We start from the raw sequence: 24811 nt of genomic DNA on the forward strand, positions 1-24811 counted from the left end.
ATAAAATCAGTATTTGGACATGTCCAACAGCTCGTGCTGGATGAAACAGCAATTAATGGATATCTGACAGCATCCAGCTGCTAATTCTGTGTATTCATTGGACAACAATAAAAAGGTGAAGCTCCCTCTCATTTTCTATTAGAGCACCATATGGTATGCACAGCGGGTACAAACAAACAACCATATGTCATCCAATGTCACCTGAACAAATCAATGCATGGGAGAAATCCATTCCAATTAGAACCTTGCCGATTTCGTTAGCACGTGAATGAAAATGAATCAATGGAAGACACACTTCCCTCACTATTGCTAATACAGAATACATTTACCTGACTGTACCTGCTTCACATTAATCTGTACAACCCAAAAGTACTGTATGTGCATTGTTTAGTACTCTACATATTACCACAGTAAAATATTAGCCAGTTACTATTTTTTGGCCTGTTAAGAAATCATTAAGATTATATATACTGTACACTATTAATGCTACAGAATGACCTGGTGATGAGTGGCATGACTCTGGATTGGAGGTGACAGCAGTGTGTCCAAGAGCATGTCTAGAAATGTGTGTTCGTGGTTTCAAGTGTTAACACCCTATCCCTCCCCAGGCAGCCAGACTGTTTTAGTCATCCAGACTTTGCAATGCTAAACCTTTACCTGACCTTTCCTTCTGAGGTGACATTTGGACCCATTGGAATAGGTCAAACAGCACTAAAGAGTGTGGAAGAAAAATGGAGGGGAGTTTGATGAAAAAAATAATACGAGTAGGTGAGTGAGTTATTAGCAGCGACAGAATTTGTGCAAAGACTGTTCAAAAAAAAATAAAACAAACTTTTTTGATTACCTGAACTCAAACTATCAAACATATAATGAAAGATGCGATCCACTTCCCAGAAAATGTTGCTTAACTTCTAGATTATTTAGTGAGTCATGCAAACTTTACTGAGACAAACACCTTAATGACACCTTGACTCAATGGGACAAACTCAGGAGGGAATTTAAGAGGAAGGAAGCTTCCACTGTGCTGATTCCGGCTCTTCTCAGTTCAACTACTGAAAAATGCAGGGTGGCATAGAGAAGCAGGAAAGTTCTTTGCATCTAATTTTTGTCTTTTCCAGCATCATGTCATTCTTACTATCATTATCTCATGCATCCAATATGAAAGAGTCTCAGAACACTTTGATTTGGTAAATCCTTTCCCCCCTCATCTCTTCCTTTCCCAAGCTTTCTGCTTCCAACGATCTCTTTCATTCTCACTTCACTCCTCGTCTCTCAGTACCTGAGTAAACAAACAGCGTGGTGTGATGATGCTAATTACAGCAGGTTCAGGGACGTGATGGGCCCAGAGATAGATAAACAGCAAAGCAGGATGAGGCAAGGGTGGGGGTGAAGTTAATGCACCTCAAGAGAAAAACCAAGTGATTGAGATTGTGACCCAAATTACAGAGACTGTGAGATGGCGCTTTCTTGCAAAATGTTTGAAGACTCAATAACCAAGACGTGGACTTCCACGTGGCTGTTGCCATAGATGAATACAGATGTGAGCAACTAGGAAGGTTTACGAGTCTAAAAGATGTTTGAAAGCCCAAGGATAGAGGGCAAATTGATTTGCAGCAATAAGAGGGACATGGTTGGCACATCACGGAACCACTGTTTTAAATGTTATTCAGAAGGGTTTCTTGATTAAAAGAAATCTTATGATCCCAGATTAGGACTAGATTGGTAATGACAGGTGCAGGAGAAAACCTTAATGTTGCAAAGACTTGCGTAAGCTTTTAATCTTGTGTTAAACCCACTGCAAACACCAGCAGAGAGAAAGTAGAAAGGTAGAAAGGATCACGATGTATAAGGGATTGCACAGAATAGGAAAATTGAATAAAATGTGATGGGTGCATAGATGAGCTATTTTTATAATGAGGTCAGTGTGAGCTATGAGATTTTTTTTCTCCTGGGAATTACACACATACATACACAAGCTGTAGTATCCTGCTGTGCATGGCTACCTCCATCAATGGAAGCAATATTCAGAGGTAGATGATGCAACTGAGCAATACATCTTTAACAATGTCCTTTATGCAAAATCAAAACAAGTCAGACATAACTTTTGCCCCAGTGGTCAGATGCATTCAAATTCAGATTAAACCCATAGAATGAATGTTACCTATTTGCAAAGTTCCTTGGTCCTTAGGTGAAACATAGGTCGTGGCTCTTGCACCCCTCTCCTTCATGAACTCCCCCTATAACACAAAATATTAAACATTTTAATTAAACCTGGAGGGGGAAAAAGAACAGAAAAAAATTCACCAGTTCAATAATTAAGGAGTGTTCAGGTTCATAAAATTCACAAGTAGAAAGTACTTCACAGGGCTACACACACTTGGTACACGCCATGCTGTATGTTCTGGCTGACTGTCATTCACAACTCTCCAAGTGTTCAACAAATGTTCCCTTGCAGTGTGACTGGCTGCAAAATTGTTCAATTCATGAGAGGAAGAACGACGAAAGTAAAAGATCTCTCGTGCGATCTATTTGCATCAATGTGTAAAGAGTAACGCAGTGTGGCGACGAGTACATTGGGTAGGATTCACACATGGCTTTGCACATGCACATACACACACAGATACACTCCATTTAACAGAATGAGCGCTCGTTTAGCCAACAGTGTCTCGGCAGGCAGGGACACAGGCTGCCCACTCAGTCAGATCCATCCATATTAAATAAATAAGGAGCGCTCTTGTGTGTAAATTATTCATTTAACACGCCTTATCCTCTTCCAACAACCTTGTTAGAGCAACTCAGGAGTGGAAAGCGGGCATGCAGGGAGGGGGCACAAAGCGACGACGAGGCAGACACTGTAGCTCATGAGCGACTCAGCAGAACCTGTGGTGCATCTCTGAGCTCTCTGGGCGTTCAGTCATAAGGGGGCTAATACAGCCTGACACCTCCTTTGTTTCAAGCAGAAAAGAACTGCCTACACACAGTAACACAAGTGCGTAAGGGCACACAATTGCACTCACACTGGCATGCACATACTTGAAGAGAAAGCACAAGAAATGAATTTTGAGTGAATATTCATGGAATAATCATTCTCCTTGTCTGGATAAATTATTGAAGAATGGGAGAGCAGGACACGCAACGTAGTAAAGAAGTGGATGTTGTCCTGTGCAAGCGGGAACTTAAATCAGAAAACACAGTAAGTATTGACGCTTCACCAAAGTGATTGGAGTATTTCAACTGAACAATGTGAGTTGTGGTTAAGTATGAGACATGGTTAAGAAAATTTGGGGGGAGAAATAAGAAGACAGATGCTTTAATTAATTTAGGGAACTTGCTTTACTCCTCCCAAAAAGAAAACAAAAACCAGAAAGGTGTCTCCCACAGCTGGAAAGCTGCTATCTAAATTTGCTTGGACCACATGAAAATGTCGTCTCTATTCCAGGCCAGGCCGGCGAAATTACAGCCCTGCATATTCCACTCTACCATTAAACCTCAATTAGCACACAACTCTGCCAATGAGGTCATTACACCAGGATTGAAGAGTTCTAAAAGTAGTTGTTTTTTTTAGAAAGACAAATGCTTGTATGAAGGCCACTTGACAATTTTGAAGTCTTTTCTGGTGTGGTTCTAAGGAAAACCACTAACTCCAGGAGAAAAAAGGTGATATTCTTCAAATGTCTGAGAACAAACAAAACATATTGTGGTCAGGATTGCTTAAATTTACCATGACTTGAAATACTACAATGACAGGGTTTTTCCAAGAAGAAAACTCTGTAAGGAAAGACAGAGGAAAAAACACTTTCAGACCCTGACAGTAGTAAGGAAAAGTTTATCTGGCCCTAAAACCTGCTATTATACAAGTACAAAATACAATTGCCATAGATCTATTTGAGCCAAAGTTTTATATTTTCTTGAAGTTATAACCAATTGATTTTATACCAGAAACCTACTTTGTTTTAAAAGTCTCACTATTAAACAAGCACAAAAATAATCAAATAACCTTGACTGACATTGCATATTTCCTAAAATTCCATGTTGAATAATTTGTGATTTAGTTTGAAAGTATAACGTTAAGCTATCTGATATAAAAAGGGGAACACTTCCAAAATTAAGGTTCTAGCTATTAGGAGAAAAATAAGAAATCACCGAATCCCTGATGATTACACTAGTATAATGTAGTCCCTATTGGGGAAGGTGGTTAAGGCTGGCTTTCCCTATATGGTGAACAAAGGAAGGAACGACGTCAACAGACTCCTTCGGGGTAGCACCTCCTACCTTTCTCTCAGTTTCCTCACACTGTAAATTATTTATTGCAACTCACAGCAACTTCTCACCCAAAGACTACCAGTTGAAGAAAAGATTCTCACATCTTCAAAGACAAAACAGTTATAACCAAGATTGTTTCTTTTTTTTTTCCTTCAACTATTCGGTGGCTTTTTACAAAACTTCATTACTACTCTCACTCGCAGGTGCAACGCAAAACGTTGGGGGGCACATTCTCCTGAAAGTGGAACAGACTTTTTCAAGCCAAGCTCTTGCAAAAACTTTGAAAAAAGGGTAGGTTTGGAGAGGGTGAGATCAAAAGCCTGCAAGTTTCTGACGAGTTGATCCAATCAGCCGAAAGGGCCAAGGAGAGGAGGAGACAAGTACTTCCCTTTTAAATTGATCCCACAGAGACCCTCAAGGTTCCCCTCACAGGACTCGCAGAAAAGCACAAAAAATCTGGCCCGTTGGATCTTATGAGGAACTGGGAGGAGAGGGGGAAAGAAGAAAGACTGTTTTGCTTATGAGACAAAGAACAGAGAACCGTGAGGGAGAGACGCCAGTAGTGGCAGATCAAGAGGGGTGAGCTAGACAGGGTGGTCTCATTCGCCAAGGATGCATCTGTGCATAATGCACAGTTAAAGAGCCAGTGTGGAGACTGCAGGTGGCAAAAACAGTGGCACATGCATGATGATGTTGATCAAACAATCGCAATTATATCTTCATTCTGCCCAGGTCTTGGCATCAGAGATTCTGGATCGTATCACGCTGGCCTGAGATCAGACCCTGGACATAGCGAGTATCATTATACACAGTATGTTTGAATCTCAAAGGAACAAGCACTATCAGACAGACCCAGAGACTCAACTGCCTGCCAGACTAACCACAGATTAACCACTGGCCAATATGCATGAAATATAGAGGATATAATTGCATGCTTTTTAGTCACCTAGATGTGTTTGTCAGTATATTACCAGGAAAAATAAGAAAAGAACATCAAAATTACAATAATAGCAAATGGGAAATGAATCATCTTGTTACCGGGTGCTCGGTTAGTAGAATTAGAACACATTTTGTGTTGAGCTTGTTAAAGTTATTTAAGTAGGCAAGACTAGGGGTGAATCCTTAAACTGGGCACTGTGCAAAATACTTACAAAAACCACACATATTGGAAGTCAGGGGCAGATTTGAAGTCTAATCAGACATTAAGTTGTTTACTACAAAAACAAGGAGTGAATAACGCAGTTCCCAGTGAAGATTGAAAATCTGGTGACAGAAACGCAGTTAGCTGCACAGTGAAATTGCACAGTTGTAGCAGGGTTACGATCAGAAGTTACGATAGGCCTTGTGGCCAAAGCGGCATCTTGCTCCCATTATTGCCTGTTGTGTTCAAGTAAAAAAGAAATAAAAGAATCTTGTGAACCTATACAGCAGTCATTTGAGCAAAGAGCTTTGTCATGATGAAAAAGCTTTCTAGCACTGCCAAATAAATACACTGTTACCAAGTCATCAGTAGAGGTCAACCATTATGGGATTTTGAAAGGTCAATGCCGACACTGATTTAAAAGAAAAATTTAGCCATTTGCCGATGTCTAAAGCTGATTTTACAAGACGATATACTTTTTAAAAAGCATGTTGATTATGACGCAATTATCTATCATTATAAATAAATATATATATTAGGAATTGATACACCAAAGGAACCAACATCAATCAATTTACTTAGTGTACAACCAAGTAAAACAATAAGACTCCCTGTGAATATAAAGCGGCTTATGCATTTCTTGTGCAACTGTAAGACACAAAAAACACAATCAACATGCAATTTGCACACACTAGTGATCACAAAATAAGAGACATCACCCACATGCCCATTTTAATCCTATATGAAATCTAATTACGTTGACAGTATAATTAAACATGTTCAAGAATTTTCAATTATTTGATAAGATACTCTCGTAGCACATTACTAGCTCAGTGACATTTACAGCCTACAATAAACCAACTTAGCAGTGATGGACAGCCACCACTCTGCATAAATAAACCCATGCCTAATAAATAAGAAGGGCTCTACTAATATCATTAAAGTGCCTTTAGAGTTGCCACACCCCCTTACTCCATGCTAACCATCCCCACCAGTCACACTCCCCTCTCCAAGATAAATGGTCTTGAATCAAAAGCCTAATTAGCATAAACGATGGGACATTTCATTCAAGAGACCATCCTGAGCAAATTATTTAATTAGCTGGGAAAAAAGCTAATTAAGCAAATTCAAAGTTATATGACCAGGACTCCATTGGCACAGATAGTCATTTGTGGAGGGGATCTTGGAGTAACCAATTCACTTCTAAGAGACAGGGCTCATCACAAGTGGTAATTTTCAGGAGCATGCAGAGTGGAGTAGATAAATAAAAGGCTCTATTTATAACAGCATAACTAGGGGAGGATGAAATAAAGAATGAAAACCAAGATTCAATTTCAGGGCCTAAAAAGCTGCCAAAATAAACCTTTTCAAACATTAGTACAATATTCTTATAGGATAACTAATAAACAATAACATTATCATCACTTGTCTTTTTTTGTGGTGTTCATTGATAGGCGCATTGATGCTGACATCTCTTTAGCATGAGGTTGGAGGGTGTTTGGCCTCCCCATCAGTCTCGTGTGAGCTGCAGAGCCTGGAAATGATTAGGCCTGGGAGGGCAATTAGCCTGAGCATTGCTGGGCTAAATATAGTGCAGATTGGCCCAGCTATGTTCCTGGGTCATGTCCACAAATGCAGCCTCCACACACATATGTTCGCACAATCTGGATTGTTTCATGACTGATGCGAAGGCTCTGCTGACTCAGATGAGATAACATAACTCAGCTGTCGATCAGGTGTCTCAAGTGGCGAGGAGTGGGAATGAACCCAAAAAGGAAACACTTCACTCATCCTCTATATCTTTAAGCCCAAAAGGCACATTGAGATTGTGTTTGAAGTTGATTGTTTCCATATTAAGATCATTTTATTAAAAATACCACGATTAGGTAAATTATACTTCTAAAGCTCTTAGTAGAAAGCAAATATTCCTTGTCATCTCATAGCGTTCTGACCTTTCAGTACCCGTATCTCCTGCCCCCGTGAGAAATAAATGTAGATTTTATCCTTAAAAACAGGAGTTTCGCCCACTTGTTCACCTGGGACAGCTATTGGACGGCAGAGTCGAATAGAGAAGGTTACAAGAGCCTGGGAATGTTTAACATCTAGAACGTAATCAGAACATAGCCACTGCTTAGGGAATTGGACAGGAAATACAGAGAGTAACCCTTTCCTGACTGAAAAGAAAGACAAGAGGAAGTCATTTTGCCTACGACAAATATGCAAACAGAGCGAGCCTTTTAACAGTTGCTCCTTGTAAATTACTTACTAAGCATATCCAATTGAGACTGTACAAAGTATTTATCACTCTTAAGTACCCAATCAAAAATGCAATACAGCAACAACGATGACGCTCCATTGTAAATAGCTGTATTGTAAAATAATTTACTTAAAATCAGCAGGTTTCTGGGAAAAGCAACTCCCTCTGCCAAAAAAAGTAGCGAAATTAAATAACCTCAATCAAATTTTAAAAACATGAAGCAAACACCAAATTAATTGTAAACTTGCATCAGCTTTAAACGACTGTAGTAAGCTGATATCAACATTGCCTCCAGTGATACACAATGAAGTAAAATTAGGAACCAAGAACTGCCCCAAGAATTTGAGAAAGACAGATTTTTGTTTTGTTTGATATGGTATCCGAAATTATTTCCTGACACAGGATGTACCTTCCCCTAGTCACAAGACAAAAAGAGGATTTTCATCCTCCTAAAACGGTGCCTGCTGACGATTAACCTTCTCTTCCTCAAACAGGCTTATGTGGCAAGACTTGCGTGTATTTAGGTGATAGAAAGTTTCGTTTCCGTCTAGTGTTCCTCCTTGCTGTTATATTTTACAGTCTCGTTCACTTTTGTGTATATATTTCCATTTGCTTAACTAGTGATGAAAAGGAATACCTGGAATATTTTGTTCAACAAACATCAACCTAGGTATAAATGTGAGCTTGAATTGTTTTTTTTGTGCTCTGCAATTGGTGGGAAACCAATTCAGGGTGGACCCTGCCTATTAGTCATACACACTTCATGTGACATTTTGGTTTGATGTTTGATTGTGGAACAGAGTGGGCAACCTATTTCAAAAAGGGCCGCAGTGGGTGCAGGTTTTCATCCCAACTCATCAAGAGGACACCTCTTCACCAATCTGGTGTCCTACAAGTGCAATCAGTTGATTGCAGTCACGTGCTTCTTGTTTCCGCAGAAACCTCATTGGTTAAACTGTCTGTGTTGGATCGGTTGCAACAAAAACCTGCACAACAGAGACCTTTGGGAACCAGTTTGCTCAACATTGGCATTGGCCCACTACTTCAAATGCCTAAGAAATGTGACTTTCCAGGTCAATTACTCTTCTTTGTGTTATGGGATCCTTGTAGAGCAACTTTACAGAGTTTGCTGAATTATTAATGTGAACATCTTCTTGACAAAAAGTAAAATAAGTAATAGTAGTTATGATGATCACTGAAACACAACCATATCAAAAATACTGACCGTAATCAGATTAAAATGCTTTCCACTTTCACCCACTAAATTCAATTCCTTGTGCACGCTAAATTCATACGGAGCAATATTTCTGCAGCCTGTGGCGAATACATCCATCACATGGTCGGGTTATTGTGGCAGTGTGAGTTGATGATAAAACATGCTCAGTGCCTTCCTAAAGAAACTGTTTGTTATCATCTTTCATTTGCCACAAGAGAAATGAGATAACGTGGTTCGTCTTACAGTTGGTGTTGCCTCGGTTAAATCGAACTATGTCCTTGGAGTGACATCATTTATTGAAATGAGATGAAATATGCAGAGTGACTGCATTATGAACTAAGCTTCTGTTGGACCAATGTTGGCTGGTACTCAGCTGAACATTGGCTTGCCCTTTCTTCACAGATGTCCCTTGTGAGACGCGTGGTGAGGATAACAGACAAGAGGATCTGAAGGGTTTAATTTACTCCTTTCATGAATGGAAAGGGTTTTCTTTTGATGGCCTATTTGAATGTATGGACAATTTACAGTCATTCCTTAAATATAGATTTGGATCTTAATTACTTTGTTAATTAGCTGTGATTCACAAGAGAAGCCTTGGTTTATCCGAGAGCTCCTGAGAATTTCTCACATCCTTTTCACATTTTGTTTTTTAAATGCATCAGTCCTACACGTGGGGCTCATATTTGGATCTAGGGATCTAGGGCCAGAGGAAAACTGAGCATACCTGGCTTTCTTTCCCTACCTCGTTACATTAAGCTAATCAAAAAAAATGGCACTGTTGTACATAAAAGTTGTAATGACTGCAGGTATTTGAAAAACCTTGTAGTCAAACAATGGTCTTCAGTTCCAAGTGACATAAATTTCAACACTTAAGTATTGTCTCATCCCTGACTTATATTTCTAACAGGTTGCACGGAACGTGAACCAAAAGTAGGCGTATTGGCACTAAAGTTTGTTTGAGACGAACAAGCTGAGTGTAAGGAAAGGCAAGGTCCAGCTGAGGCAGCTGCTTGCTATTACTCTCACAAACACCCCCTCCCCTCTCGCAGGAAATGAGCAATCATTTAGTACTGACAGGTACATGCTGAACCATTGCTATCTCTACTCTGTAACCAACCAAATAATGTATTACAGCAGTTTAGTATTAACCTTAAGCCTTATGTACTTGCTAGGTTTGTCAGTCGACATATCTTTAAGATACAAATGTGTTTTTCAGAGCAAGGGTGAATTGTGACGCGATGCGGTCCACAAGTGAGACGGACACTCTTGCATGTGCAGCCCTTTTTAAATCCGACTCAAACGTGAGGTACTTTTCTGGTTGTGAAAAGCAGTAATTTAGAGGTCTCTGGTGAACTGTGGAGGACTTAGTTGGTCATGCCGAATCTGGAGTGTACTATGTGCCAAGTAACTGGACAAGTTTGCAGTTGCCTGTAACAAAGAGGGTGCTAGTGTAAACACCAGAAGAAAAAAATAACAGTATTTACACAGGCAAAATAACAGATTTTTTTTGGTTACCCTAACTTAATCTTGTCTTCCAAAGATAGTGAAAATAAACTGTTGTATTTTAATAGCAACTCAACTAGTTGATGACAATTTGTTAATTAGAGTTTTTGTTAGTCTAATAGTTCAATGTATCATTGATGTAAATATTCAATATTAAAATTAGAACCCTTGTAGCCTTTTTTTTCCCATGAAAAATGGGTGGTGCGGCTCGTGGTCGGATGCATCTATTGTGCGGAAATTATGATACTCAGGTCAACTACCTCAATTTTGTTATATTGAGCAATCTATTCACTGAAACAACTTTTTAGTGTGGTTTGTCAGCCTCTGTCTATTCTGATTGAAACCCAACAAAGGACTTGTTGCTTGCCATTGAATGCTCTTTTGTTACAGATTGATTCTTCATTGCAATGCACACATCTAGCAGCTCGAAAAGGAAAGCCATGTTCTGCTTTCCAATATTTTGATCCTGTTTACAGCACAAATATAATTAACAGTTAAATTCTAATCTAAAATTCCCACATACAAGAACTGTAAGATACCACAGATATGTTTAGCCCCTGACAGTTCATTCCAAACATCTCTGTTGTGCAGCCCCAGATGTCTCATTACAGCAAAGCATGCTGTGGGATGAGCAACATAGAAGACACAGAACCTCAACGATGGCTCCTTTTCAATTAGAGAAGATTATCCCAAACAGAGCGAGTTTTCCTGTGCAGTGATTAGGCTAGCTTGCCTCATACATGACGCCCATGTGTCATGTCAAGATAAATTTAGGGAGGTGGAATTAAAGGTGATTGTATGAGGGGAGTTGTGGCTCCATGAGTACACAACAAGCTTTAATAGCAGGAGGTTGGTTACTCTGGCATCTAAAAACTTTACAACCTACGAAAATGCATAGGGAGACGGACAGTTACACACTTACTACCGCTCACAACCTCATATAAATTAAAGTGATAGCATCCAACAATTCCTTACAATATACAGTTGCTTTACTTGTCAGGCATTAATCAAATCAGAAAACCGGTATTAAACCAAGGAAATTTCTGCAAGGCCACATTACAGCGCTCATTCTCAAAAGACCAATGCAATATCACCACTATGTTCATACTGCCTGCACGATTCAACTTTATAAAAATGTTGGGATTAACGAGACATTTACCTCATCAGAAGAACTGAAATAATATAGAAATAATTTCTTACAGATCTGAAACCTGATAATCTTGTTGTGCAACTGAATAAGGCAAGGATTAAAGAGAAAATATAGCTACAAAATAGTGACGCTTGCTGATTGACAGTAACTCTGCATAACTTTCCAGAGAGTCTGTGCCATAGTTGGAGTCATGCCACTGACCAGGGGCGTCTGTGGTTAAATTGTCCTAGTCTCCAGGTCCAGAGGAGGCAAGCAGGCTCCACTACTGCTGACATGAAGCAAGCTTGCAGGGGAACGACTGAGTAATGGCAGGGTAATGTGATCCAGGACTCAAATGGAGTGGAAGCAACCAAGACGCCAAAATAATAGCTGTGGGAAGCAGAAAGGGAGACACAAATCTGTTTGCAAGACTAGTATGTAAGAGGATGAGAGGCGGACGAGACACGTAGGGTGGAGTGATGAAATAAATTCTAAGGGGGCAGTCTGTTTGGCAAAACACCATATTACTTGGGATGCGGGACAATGCCATTCATGAATGTACAACACCTCGTGAAGTGGGAGGACCCTCAGAAGAATGATGAAGTGTGGCTTTGGGTTGATATTTTATAGAACTATCTCAGAATGAACAAACATTGTAAAAGGTCCAAATGGAATTTTAACTGATTTTGAGAGCTAACTAAAAAAATTCTGCCACTACTTTTTCCACTGATAACCATAACCATTTGAGGTCTTGGCTTTTCTCAACAACTGGTTTTGAAAGACAAGCTAAGGCTCTTTTTTAATCATTCAGAAATGATATGGAAACAGTAGTCAACTCAAATTCTGCACAACAATATAACTTGTTGATATCAACGGAGACTGCTTGAAGAAACATGCCAATATACTGTCACAGCAACAAAGTCAAAAATTAAGTGTCTGATTTCATTTTCCTTCAAACTCAAACCCAATGATTTTTCTGAGAAACAATATTCACTATTACAGAGCCACAAACTCACTTTTCCATCCACCATATGGTCCTCATTCATTATTCAGACATGAGATGTGCTTTCCTTGTTCTTCAACCATTCACTCATGACATATTTGGGCAGCACTTACCTCACAGGACACGTATAAGCAGATTAGTATAAAAGAAAAATGATGTTTTAAAAAGGGCTAACTCTAACAGTTTGGCGCAATAACCTTAAAAGAAGATGCCCAGAGCATACCCACAGGCCACGTCGGTTCCACTAGTGGAGGAGACCACCCCACAAAAAAATATTTGGCTTGGGTTAGTTGAAGATCAAGATTGTCAATTTAAAATTTTAAGATTTTCAGATGTTTCTCAAGATGTTTTTAATGCAACAAGTGAGCCTCAACTAAAAAAAAATTGGAAAATAATCTATTGAGACTTTATACCAAGCATGTTGATTAGTAGTGAAAATATTGGGTTTGGGGTGGGGGGGTCACTAGTTATAGAAATATGATTATAATTACAATTGAGCGGAAACGTAAGACATGCATATAAGTTTCCTTCAACTGCTTCCACCCTCCTCATCTTACCATAGAACCCACAGTGGAACTGAGTTTATAAGCCAAAATCAACATCACAACCGTCTGTATGGCATGGATTTTGTTTACACAAGGTACCATGTTTACATGCCAACCCCTTACTCATATTCAGAAGGATGGATGAAAAATATGACAATGTTACGCTTCCCTTTAAAAGTGGGAGCATTTCAACATGGCGAGCATGATAAACGAGGCTGTCACAGTCCAACTGTGACTGACTCCTAAAGAGTTGAGAGCTACACTGGGCCTGTGAAAGCTCTTAAAAATGTGTCAGCTTACCAATTTGCCAAGTGAGCAGTAAGTTGCTCTCAAATGGTATGAATACCTTACACATGATCATTCACTTAAGCAATATATTGTATGCACTAGAAAAGCATTAGGTATCATATTATAGGTTAATTCAAGTATGTGATTGTGCAATGATCCCTCTTTAATACATATTTACTTACAAATAGTCATTATTTTTATACTACATATCCACTTATTGACAACCTTTCACTTAAATTCACAAAAGGACTATTACTCAAAAACACAAACAAAGCCTAAACTAATCTGGAAAAAATTTGATTCCTTGTGGTTTGTTTTCATCTCAGCCAAGAAAACTCGCATCCGAGCAAAACAATCTGCTGACGTTGGTTACAATTGAGTTTGATTTAAGGCACTGAATATTGCCAAAGCATCTACAATAATTGAGTATTTTTTATATTTTTTATCACTGGTATTTCCCTACCGTTACTAATCCATCAATCTGTTTTAATGATTTAAAAACAAATCTCAAGGGACAAAAAGTAACAATATGTTTGACTAATGCATGTACCTACCAGTTTTTTATCAGAATAAAAAAAGTTTGTTTAAGCATCAATTTTACATAAACAATCAATCAATCAATGCAAAAAATGCATGAGTAAATCTGACTTAAGAGTAGATTGACATGACCCCACAGCCAGACTTCCACAGGAAAAAGAATTAGTAGGAGCAAGTGAGGGGTAAATGCACACTAACCTTTTGGGGGCAATATGTGATGACAGCTAGACATTGAAATGGCAAAATCTCCCCCCTCCAAAAATGCAGGTCTGAAAGGGTGCGAAATGAAAACTTCCTGAAAGAGTTGTTGCCTCATGTGGGATTTGCTGACCTTTACAGCTCGTTATAATGTGACAAAACCTGGCTTCCTGGCAGTGGTGAAAATAATATTTTGTACCTGGAAAGGAAAACCAAAACCCCCCTCTGGAATACACACCACATTGAGGGCTATTTCCAGTTTCAGTATGTTGGCTGTGGTTAGAAGGGGAATTTCTCCATCACTCCTCCACACAAAACATCTTCGCGATGTCTCAACTGATGACTATCACCTAGTTTAGTTTCTCTTCAACTATGATGACTAAATGCATCCATAAAAAAAACATTTTCACTGAAAAGAAATATGTCTAGGCCTTGCAATAACCAGAAACTTAACCTTATTTCTTCTCAACTGACTGCAAGAAATATCTACGCTGACATATTGCAAGCTCAGAATTGGCAACTGTGGCTGATCAGGCAGAAAGCTTCCAGTCACCAATCGATTAGGAAAGTGATACAGTAGATGGCTTGTTCTACAAAATAATTTGTTTCACATATCTCTCTGCAAAGGCCAAGAATACTTCATGGCGGCAGGCTGTTAAAAAGACGTACTTGGAAGGTGATCGTGCAAATGTCTTTTACATCAACAAAACAACGTGACATTAATATTCTTGAGCATCACAATTTGACAAGAAGCCATTCAGTACTTTGGCATGCATACAGAATTGAATTATTTCCATTTGGTCAACAAAAAAAAAGGAATCTACCAAGTCACATTTTAGACTTTGAGAACTGTATGTTTCTGTTATTACATCACAACATGATAATAAAAAATAATTAGCAAAAATACATACCTATCAGCCAAAAAAACAGGCTAGGCAATCCATGCCTACCGCTGCAGGGTAGGTTTTCAGAGCTGTGGTCTTTAAAACTTCACTGTAAAAAAAGAAAAACAAAGGGGGGGTGAAAAAACTTTGTCAAATACAAACATTGCCCACATGTGTAATTTGGTAATTTCTGCAGGGTTTAAAATGAAACTGTAGTAGATCATACCTGACATGCAATCTTGTATTGTTGACAAAGAGAAAATACATTCATTATTTTGTAACAGGAGATATGTAACACCATCTGCGTTTTAAATGAGCTGTCTCTTTTGTAGACAGAAATAGCCCAGATAACTTACGTCACTATATCAGACTGTACCAGTTATAAGCAGTACAGTGCTGTCCTGTATACATTGTGGATTATTGGTATTATTTTTTTACATTTGTTTTTAAAAGGATCATTGCATCCTCTGAGTGTTGCCAAATATTAACACAAAAATAAGCATTTTTCCACTGTAAATTAGATCAGTTTGGTGTAATGGAAAATTTTCAACACCTCAGTAAAAAGATAGATAAAAAACAGTCTGTAATTTGGAATTGGATAAAATAAATGAGCATTCATTCTAAAAAATGATTGCAAACTGCATCAGCTCAAATAAAAAAAAAGAAAACAATTATTACTTATTGCCCTTTGAATTTGTTTCAATTCATCCGATTAAAAGATAAATAATTAAAATTAAAAAATAAATGAAGATATTGTTGCACTTTCCAGTGTCAAGGGGGAGTGGTCAATTCATATTTGGGACTTTGTGAAAACATGAATGGATTGCCTTATGGATAAATAAGTACAACCCATTGCCATGTTGCAAGAATTGCAAAGAATTGGCAATGCATTTGATTTGGATTTTGCATAATTGTTTAAAAATCTGAGCCCAATAATAACAAAGTAGGAGATCATCAATGAAAACAGAATCATGCACTGTGCACAAGGTTTGCAGCATCATGGGGTCGAGATCAATGTCTGCACATGACCTTTAACTTGTTGTGTGACCTTATTTAATGCTGGATTCCATAATTAAGTCACCCGATTGCTTAGCAAAGGCCTGTTTTTTAATTACGTTATACAAACTGACAGATCTGACGATCGCGTTCATCGACGACAATGTGGTACTATTGTGCACATTCTGATCGGTTGTTTAGTATAGCACATGGTTGTTTTTCAACTTTGGCGGTACAATGCTATTAAAAAAATGAAGATCTAATGCAGATATTGCTAGTGTGTGTACGGGCTATGATGATAACAGTGCAAACTAGGCACTGTTTGGCTTCGTTTGCTTGTTTGAAAAGCAATCAGATCCATTTAACCGTTGAATTGCCTCGAATTATATCTCACCTTGATGTCCAGCGAACTGGATTTTGCACCTTCACTTTATAGAAGCGATCATTTTCAAAAAATAATTGCAGAAATCGTCGCTTCCCATGTCAGTTCAGATTCAGCCATTTTGGATTATACTATGAATCAGATCATGGGGTGTGCTACATTTATTGCAGAAAACTGCCTACAGATATTCGACGTATTAAATACAAAATATAAATATATATTAATTTGTTAAAAGTCATTAGTTTTACATGTAACGTTCTTTTTTTGTAAATTACTCACAATTGAGCGATGCTTTTATGAGGCGCGTCTGCCTGAAACACCCCGCACGGGGAGAAATAGTACAGCCTGACTGCTCACGTCTCCTGTCAATTCTGCCAAATAAACTAAAGCAGAGTTTCATTCACTCAGTCTGGCATGTATTTGTAAAGAATTCAGACGTATAAGTACATTAATCAATAGTGACATTAATTTGGCATGTGCCCCTAGCAAATCCATTCAAGAGGGACCACTTCCATCTTAATGTTTATCACGATCAAGTAAAAAAAAAAGTGAATCTGAAGTCTTCTACTTCATGCAACATGGAAATCATTACAAAAGTCATACATTTAAACTACTCTTTTACATCAATTAAACCAATGGAGAGTTTTTGTGCTCAGGCTAACTGCATCGACATCTAAATGTCAGATATACCAGGGGAAGATGCTCGGAAGATGCTGATGCTGGACCACAAAGGGATGCGGTTTTTGGGATGAAAAGGGGGCGTGGTCTGGTAAGAGGAGAGTATCAAATAAACGATGTTGTGCGGAGCTATAAATGTGTGTTTCATTGTTTAAATATCTCTGCAATCTGCGAGTAAGTAACAATAACAACATACACATACTGCAGGTTGGTATTCATATTGAAATGATTCATTATTGTGAGTTAGTGTCTAATTCCATTTATTTCAATTACATCACTATCTATGACGTGTAAATTATGCATACTTAAGAGCCTATAATTTCAAATTGTGCCACTTGAAGCATGCCCTAATTAAGTGTATCCTGAAGTCAAGAACATAACTGAACAAGTTCCATAGTCCCCTTATTGTAATATACTATAATGATAATATACAATATATCTTATAACTAAACCACTTTTCCTCAGAACCGCGTGTGACATTTAATTAATACTCCGATAATTCACGTAAGGACAATAAATTCCACAGGGCACTAACGATGATTACGTTCTCTTGATGTCTAATGAAGCCATAAAGAGACATTTAGAAGTATGTAAGGGTTCCGATACATTCACAGGCAATGTTTTTGCTAGTGTTTCAGACTGCACCCTGGGCAGTGAAGCATGGTGTTGCTAGTTTTGCTCTTTTGAGTCACCTGGGGCTACATGTCTTCTTGTGTTAACCACTGTCACGGCCTACAGAGTATAGCATGTGACAGCTGCTCTCTGATAGCCACTTTGCTCTTGTATTTTGTTGACAAATGCCTATAAAGAGAAACCCTGCATTTAACCAACTTAAGGCCATTTTTCTCTTTCAATGTTTTCATACACACAGACTATGGTGAAAAGTCAGGAGTGGTTAAAAGTGAGTGAAAGATTGAGAAGGAAGAAGAGTCTCAGTTGCCTCTGTTCCATGCTGATAATACTCTGTGACTCATATCAATATTTTTCATCTCTCTAAATGGGATATGAAATAGCTTTTTCTGTAAGCCTTGATGAACAAAACAGCTATCATTTGCCAGCATTTGCAGAGCGACTAACTGTAACTTTTGATTAGATCCTTTGGGTATTACTGTGAAAGAGATGTTAAAGCATTTGGAATTATATTCTTAGCCATCAGTAGTACTTGGCTGTGTATTGAGCTACATGGACCATAGAAGCACATTGAGGTCTTAAACATAGAAAAGTAGTCGTGTCATCTGACTTTGTGATCAATAAAAGGATCTTTAGCTGCGGTCCAAATAGAATTAAGGATTGCTTTAGGATAATGACATTATCGACCAACGTTCTATGAGGCGTTTTAAGCTGTGTCAGGTTAATTCCCATCTATGAAGGTGTGTAGGGAGACGGTCTAAATCGCATGGGATGGTCGGTATCATTTTCTGAAAGATGGTGACGCACTAACAGTACTAGCCTTAGTACTTTAAGTGATGTAGAAATCTTAACTTGTGCATTTTTAGGTTCATTTCTCATACATATGCCATGAAAAGTTTGGATTGGCAGTGAAGGTTTATTACATCCTTAATGATATAACAGAATAGATATTTAATGTCATTTGTGGATAGAGCTATAGGAGTTAAATGCAATCCCTGGGATTAAATCTAAGTATATCTTAGAGCCATATTTACTACAATTCGATCTCAAATGGATTTCCTTAGTGTACTTGTGGCTTGATTATCTATAAATGACTACTACTTCACATTTTTCTCAACTATAAGGCAGTGCATTTAGACAACAACCCCAGAGAGACTTATAGTCTGGAAAATACTGAAATTCATTTACACTTACAATTTACAGAAGTATTAAATTCAGTGTGTGCTTTTTATAACAATTTCTTGTTGTCGAAAAATAAATTGCAACTAATATAACATATACAACTCCTTGGATATACTTTTATATCTAAACTCTTTGCATTATAGACAAATAAATAGAGTTATACTCCATGGAAATTCCCTAAACATTTAGTAACTGAAACAATATTTTTTCACTGTGAATTGGCACATTAAACTACTAAACAATATTATACTTATGATACATGCAGGTATAAAATAAGTAAATGAGTTCAAAAATAAAATTCAGGATGTTAAATGCAAAATGTTGGGCACACCACATTAGATTGTGCACAATGAACAAATTGTGACACTAATAATATACTAATCTAATCTTTTTAACAAGTTAAAATTCAGGTCAAAATATAAATCATTCTCTCCCTGAGGATATTTTGCATCACATGTCAGGTTGATCCAACTTTAAAATTAGTATTAATCTATTTTATTTTAAATTTTCCTTTCACTGGCATTATTATTTTTAAGCTAAGCACTCTGTTTGACCATCCCTTGTTTTGTATTCCCTTAGTGAATAAAAAAAAGCATTTTCCCCATTATGAAAGACATTGAGGTTTTTTGATGTTTGAGGATGAAAAATGCATTTCTTTAGTTGGCTTAATTATGTATGTGTCCACTGTCGAGTTGAAAACTGCTCCTGATGTGAGGGATGTTTCAAGCGTACCGTTTTGCCCTTGGCATAGAATGCATTACCTCTTTATTACCGGCATGCCGAGCGTTCTCTCATATGCAACCTTATGGAAATATTAAATGAAGTGTCCGCACACCTCAGTGGACACATTGAATAAGCATGAGCATTCTTACTCATGCCTCGCAGCATGAGGCTTAAGTTGATTGTCATTTTGGATTCCTCTTAGTTGGCACACTTCAATACCTGACAGTAAAAAAAGGGTATTTTTTTTGGGGGGGGGGTGGAATTTATTGGTTGTGCACTGGAATTCAGGACTTTTAGAAAAAAACTCTTAAAGTTTGAGGATTTGGGTAAGTACTGTGACTCTGTTAAACAGAGTAGTAATGGAGTTGAATATACGCTTTTGGCAGAAGACTATTAAAAATACAGCTATTAAAATTGTTCTGGCCTTTTTCAGAATTGCTTTATTTCACAATTTTTATGGATTCTATCATGTAGTTAGGCTGCCAGTTCACTGTTGGTGTGGGCTTTTTGTGAATGAGTGGTACAAAAAAAGTTTTCTGTATATGAAGTGGTACAAATATGAGCTTTAAGTACGTCTGAAGTTTTCGGGTGTGGTCGTTGATGTACTGGTATTGTGGTTAACTCACTTGACTCAGTTCCTCCCACTCTATGACTGAGTAAATTTATAAGTGTGAATGGCATTTTTCTATGTACTACGTCCTATAAGATTGCCAAGAGACTATTCCTGAGTGTAGTCGCCATTTCCCTGCAAAGAAACTCTTATTCCTGAAGCTAATGCATGTTCGTCATGCTGAATGAATGTTGCCCACCTGCACAAAAGAAGATAGTCTCTTTCTATTTGTCATGTTTCCAAGCCATAATTGTTATTATTGCAGTCATTGCATCAACAGGGGTTTCATTTAGGAACTCCCCTTTCACACCTAAAACTTAATACTTGCAATCTGTCAAAATTTCAGCACTTCTTTTCTGCCTGTTGTAAAGGTGTGGGTGGCCATCATCGGACCCTGAAGTGGTCACGGGGATGCTGGGCTATGAAATTACAAGCGACCGCTAGCCTAAGGTCCATGAAGTTGTCCCTTAATGAAAATTGTTTCACAGTGGAGGCTGCTCAGAGCAGCGAAGACAATCTGTTTGACAACCCGGGTTTAATATGCAAAGGTTGAGCAAAGGGACACCCAGAGTAATTGCCTGGCATTTTAAATCTTCATTTATACTACTGTGCCACTATTCATGTTTAGACTGTAGACAAATGTTCCACGAGTGCATGTGGGGATAGAGTAGGTGTTTAGTATTCATAATCATCCAGTGAAAACAGTGTTGCTTATCACAGATAGAAGCATAAGCAAACATAAACCACCTACATGATTTTTTAGATTCATCCTTATACCTATAAACAAGAATAACAAAATCTTAATACATATGTTCAATGTTTTTCAATGAAAAATGTTGATTTCCATTGGCAAATTTTGGCCTACAAACTATTCTGTTATGCTATGAAAAGCAGTACAAAGAGACATCCGTTAGAAAGTATAGAATGACCATGTCATCTATATATAACAATCATTTAAAATTACAATAAAAATGCAGAGCAGTCACTCCCATTTCGCCAAAGAGAACACTTCAGTTCTCAGAAATAATTTGTCAGTACGCTGATTTCAGTTGTGAAATGCATCCACAAAAAACACTTTGATACCTTTTGAGTTTTATGCTTAGTTTGATGTACAGCGAAACACATGGATACGCACACACTAAAATGTAACAGGCGTTCCAATGAAAACAATATAAAGGTAAGATGGGCTTTCTACAACTGACAGCCATAAAACGTGACTGGGGCATGACTTTCTGGACCATTCCAGTTGTGTACCATGAGTGTGTGTGTTGGGATAACACAAAGACACACACACATGTATCGTCGTAGCCAAAACAAGTATATGTCTTGGACCACAATGCAAACAGGCAGCGTTACATTCACCCACGGGTCAGGAACTCCTAGTTCTGTGGCCACCCACCTTTACGAAACCATACGACCAGGCCTCATACATTTTACGTCTTCAATGTTATTCCGAGTCAAAATCCCTGATTTAGGTTCACCTTTCCTATCCTTTACTATATCTGGGGTGTGGTTGTCTTCAAACTTTTCGTCAAAAACTCTTGTGAAAGCAACAAAAATGCATAAAGAAGACATAACTCTCTTTAAAATATGTTTCCAAACATTTCCAAACCCAATATTGTTGGATTTCACATTCTGACAGCATGCATTCAAATGCAGCTGAATACTTTAGAGCTAATATTTGTTTTAAGAGTTTCCCTTAAGGACTCCTTTAACCCCCCTCGGGGAGATATATGAGAAAATTCTCAGGCCTGCAACAGGATCTGTTTATTTGCTTCAAGTTAGATCACTAAATGAGTATTTCTACGCTGAAAAAAACTTAACTGATCATTCTCGCAACTCATTTTGTCCATCGTAACATGGTACATCAGCAAAAGGCTGGAATTGATCCATTCTCTTGTATCAATTGCAAAGTAGGCTCCACTTGTCTGATAACAGCCTTGAGCAGAGCGCCACACTATTTTGTAGGGGGTTGGTGGTCTGTTCAGAAGAACCTAACATTCAGCCAACGTCTCCAGGGAGCTATTAAGCAGTTTAGTCTTTTCTGTGTCGCTCTATCACTGCCACAGCTTCTTGTTCCTCCTCTTTATTTGGAGTAGTGCAGGGTGTACCTTTTCCGCCATCCTCCTCTTTGCACTTTCTGTTCCTCTTTTCTACTCTCATTTCCTCTGTTCCTTACCTTGCTTTTCATTCCATCCATCCCTGTCTATACAACACATAGCTGTTTCCATTTTCTCTCTCCGGACAGTTTCTATTTGACGTGCCCTGGCCTTCTTACCTTACCTCTTAACCTGTATATCCAGCTGATGCTCTTAGCTGATAGCCCAGATGGCAGTACTTTATGGAGGATGTACAGAGCTGAATTACTCTCCAACCTATCGCCACTATTGCACAATTGCGCCTCTGGTTGTCCCGCTGAGATGATCCCCTGGTCCTAGTGGAGCACTATGAAGCTCAACCGCTTCTCTTGCATTAATCTCCTAAACGATCCTGCACCTAAGAGGATCAATACTCATTTTCAGGCAGCAGCATGATCCCTTAATGTAGTAGAGGATGGCGGCTGATCCCTCCCTTGTCCTTTCAGTTTCAACTCCCTATATGAAGAATAATAGTCCTTTACTATCATTTCATGATCCGCATTAGTAAAGACAATATCTGTATCATACCTGTCAACTGGTACGTTCTCGCCGTAATTGGTACAACTGAAAGCCCATTTTTATATTGGTACGCTGTACACATGAAAATGGTACGCTAAACGGTGATTTTGAGAAAAAAAAATAAATTAAGGCACTTTCTAGCCATTTTTCACCATCCGCCATTGTTTCTTCCCGGAAACGCATGTCTGCCAAGTGATATATGTACCGGCGCCTCTGATTGGCTAAAAAAAAAAGATCATGATAAACATTTCGTTTTGTAACACTTTCACCATGTGATTTCCGTTTCCTGTTCCCTTGTTTATGTTTACTTTCATTTGATCAGCTGTTTCTGGTCTGTTTACAAGTCAAGTTCGTGATTTTTTACAAAAAAGTAAAGTGGTAAGATTTTCCATGTATTTATACATATATGTAAGGGCGAAAACAAAATTTGGTAAGATCACAAATGGTTCGAGGTTGACAGGTATGCTGTATGGCATTATCATGATCAAAGTAGGCTATGATCTTTGGATGTTAAACAGTGTGGGTGCTTTTATACGAGGAACTAAGTCAAGTGTGACCACAGAAATAAAACTCAGGTTTGGACATTCTAAAACGGTCAGTGGTTTTGGGAAAGTTTCCAAAGTAATGTCAGAGAGGTGTTGTAATATAACTAAATGGGAGAATAAATTAACGATGAAATACTGCTCTGAGTTAAATTCCACTCCTTTACTTGCATTATTATTACTGCTCTTGCATAACCGTCACCATTTACCTTATTTTTCAGAATATAAGCCTCTACGTTTTTATCCCTCGACTTTCAACCTGGTCTTTTATGGTCTAGTGCAACTTATAGGATTTTTACAAGCTAATGAGCTGCATTTGTGAATATTTCTGTGAATGTCCCTGCTAATAGTCCAGCAACTATATATACAAACAAATACTGCTTTCCAAAAAAACAGTCATTGCACCTTATATGGAACAAAATAGACTTTAAAAAGTTTAGTTCTTCTGAGACTGTAACGCAACTTTGTTTAACCAATCCAACAAAGAAAGAGAATCACATGACATTCGCCTCCCTACACAGGAGGAACATTTTCAGTGTGACTAATTTTCATGAATCATGGCTGAAACAACAGAGTGAGACCATGGAAACCAACTTCCATGATAAGAAACTATATGAACAACAATAACGCTACATATGGAATATTACTTGTGTACTATGTCAGGTAATGAAGAGCAAATACATCACAGTTTCAGTTCAAGTGATATCATTTGCCAAAATCTGACTATGCACCTTCGAATTACACATGATTGGATATTCATGCTCAGATTAAAAAAAAGAAATGAGCCATAAGTTACTCACCACTTTAGCAGTCCGTTCACTTACTCTTACTCTAATAATGATTTTAGTTAATAGATTTATTTGCTAATGAAATGTCTAACTTCACCGCTTTTTAAAGATATCAGATAGTGACCTGAGGCTGTTTTACATAATGAGTAGTCATTCAATTTTATTCTTTGATTTCCACAGGCGCTGTCTCATGCTAATAGTGGAGCGTTCCAAGGAAAATGGGAAACAATGTGACTTTTCATTGGATAACAGGCATCTTATTTTCCATGCTCAGCGTGCATGGAGTCTCTGCTAAGGGACCACGTGGCTAACTGAGAGTTTCACCATTGATCTTTGCTGAATCAGACTGTTTCTGGGCCTCTTTTCAGCAAACTATGCAGAGTCTGGGCAGCCGCCCCGCCCCGTGTCAGACAATTATTGGAACAGTGCAAGTTTGGAGGTGTTGTTTATGCTGAAGCTATTACTCTCTGTCTACTCAGTCTGTCCTAAGAGCTGGTCTGTTCAGTGCTTACTGAATTATTCAGTCCTAAGAACCACCAATCGTCTGTGGGTATATACTAGTACATGTCGCTGAATGATGAGCTGCACTAAAAGGCAGCGAATTGCCTGAGGCCTGTAGATTTTTAGCAGTGCAATTTCCTCAACATGAGGAACAAGTG

General features: G+C 38.3%; 1 protein-coding gene across 5 annotated transcripts in view; it reads right to left on the bottom strand.

The window, feature by feature from the left end:
- Nucleotides 1-24811, bottom strand: part of znf438 (zinc finger protein 438) — a 66690-nt gene that overhangs the window by 11982 nt on the left and 29897 nt on the right. For 3 of the 5 annotated variants that reach the window (XM_077735602.1, XM_077735606.1, XM_077735603.1), the window contains exons 1-3: nucleotides 16355-16489; nucleotides 14992-15073; nucleotides 2162-2237 (exon numbers count right to left, since the gene is read on the bottom strand). The gene's annotated coding sequence lies outside the window, so the exon portion shown is untranslated. Of the gene's footprint in view, nucleotides 1-2161; nucleotides 2238-14991; nucleotides 15074-16354; nucleotides 16490-24811 lie in introns of those variants that run through there. The other 2 variants (XM_077735604.1, XM_077735605.1) reach the window with 1 other exon arrangement.

Source organism: Stigmatopora nigra, chromosome 16 (assembly GCF_051989575.1).
Source record: "Stigmatopora nigra isolate UIUO_SnigA chromosome 16, RoL_Snig_1.1, whole genome shotgun sequence".
NCBI lineage: Eukaryota > Metazoa > Chordata > Actinopteri > Syngnathiformes > Syngnathidae > Stigmatopora > Stigmatopora nigra.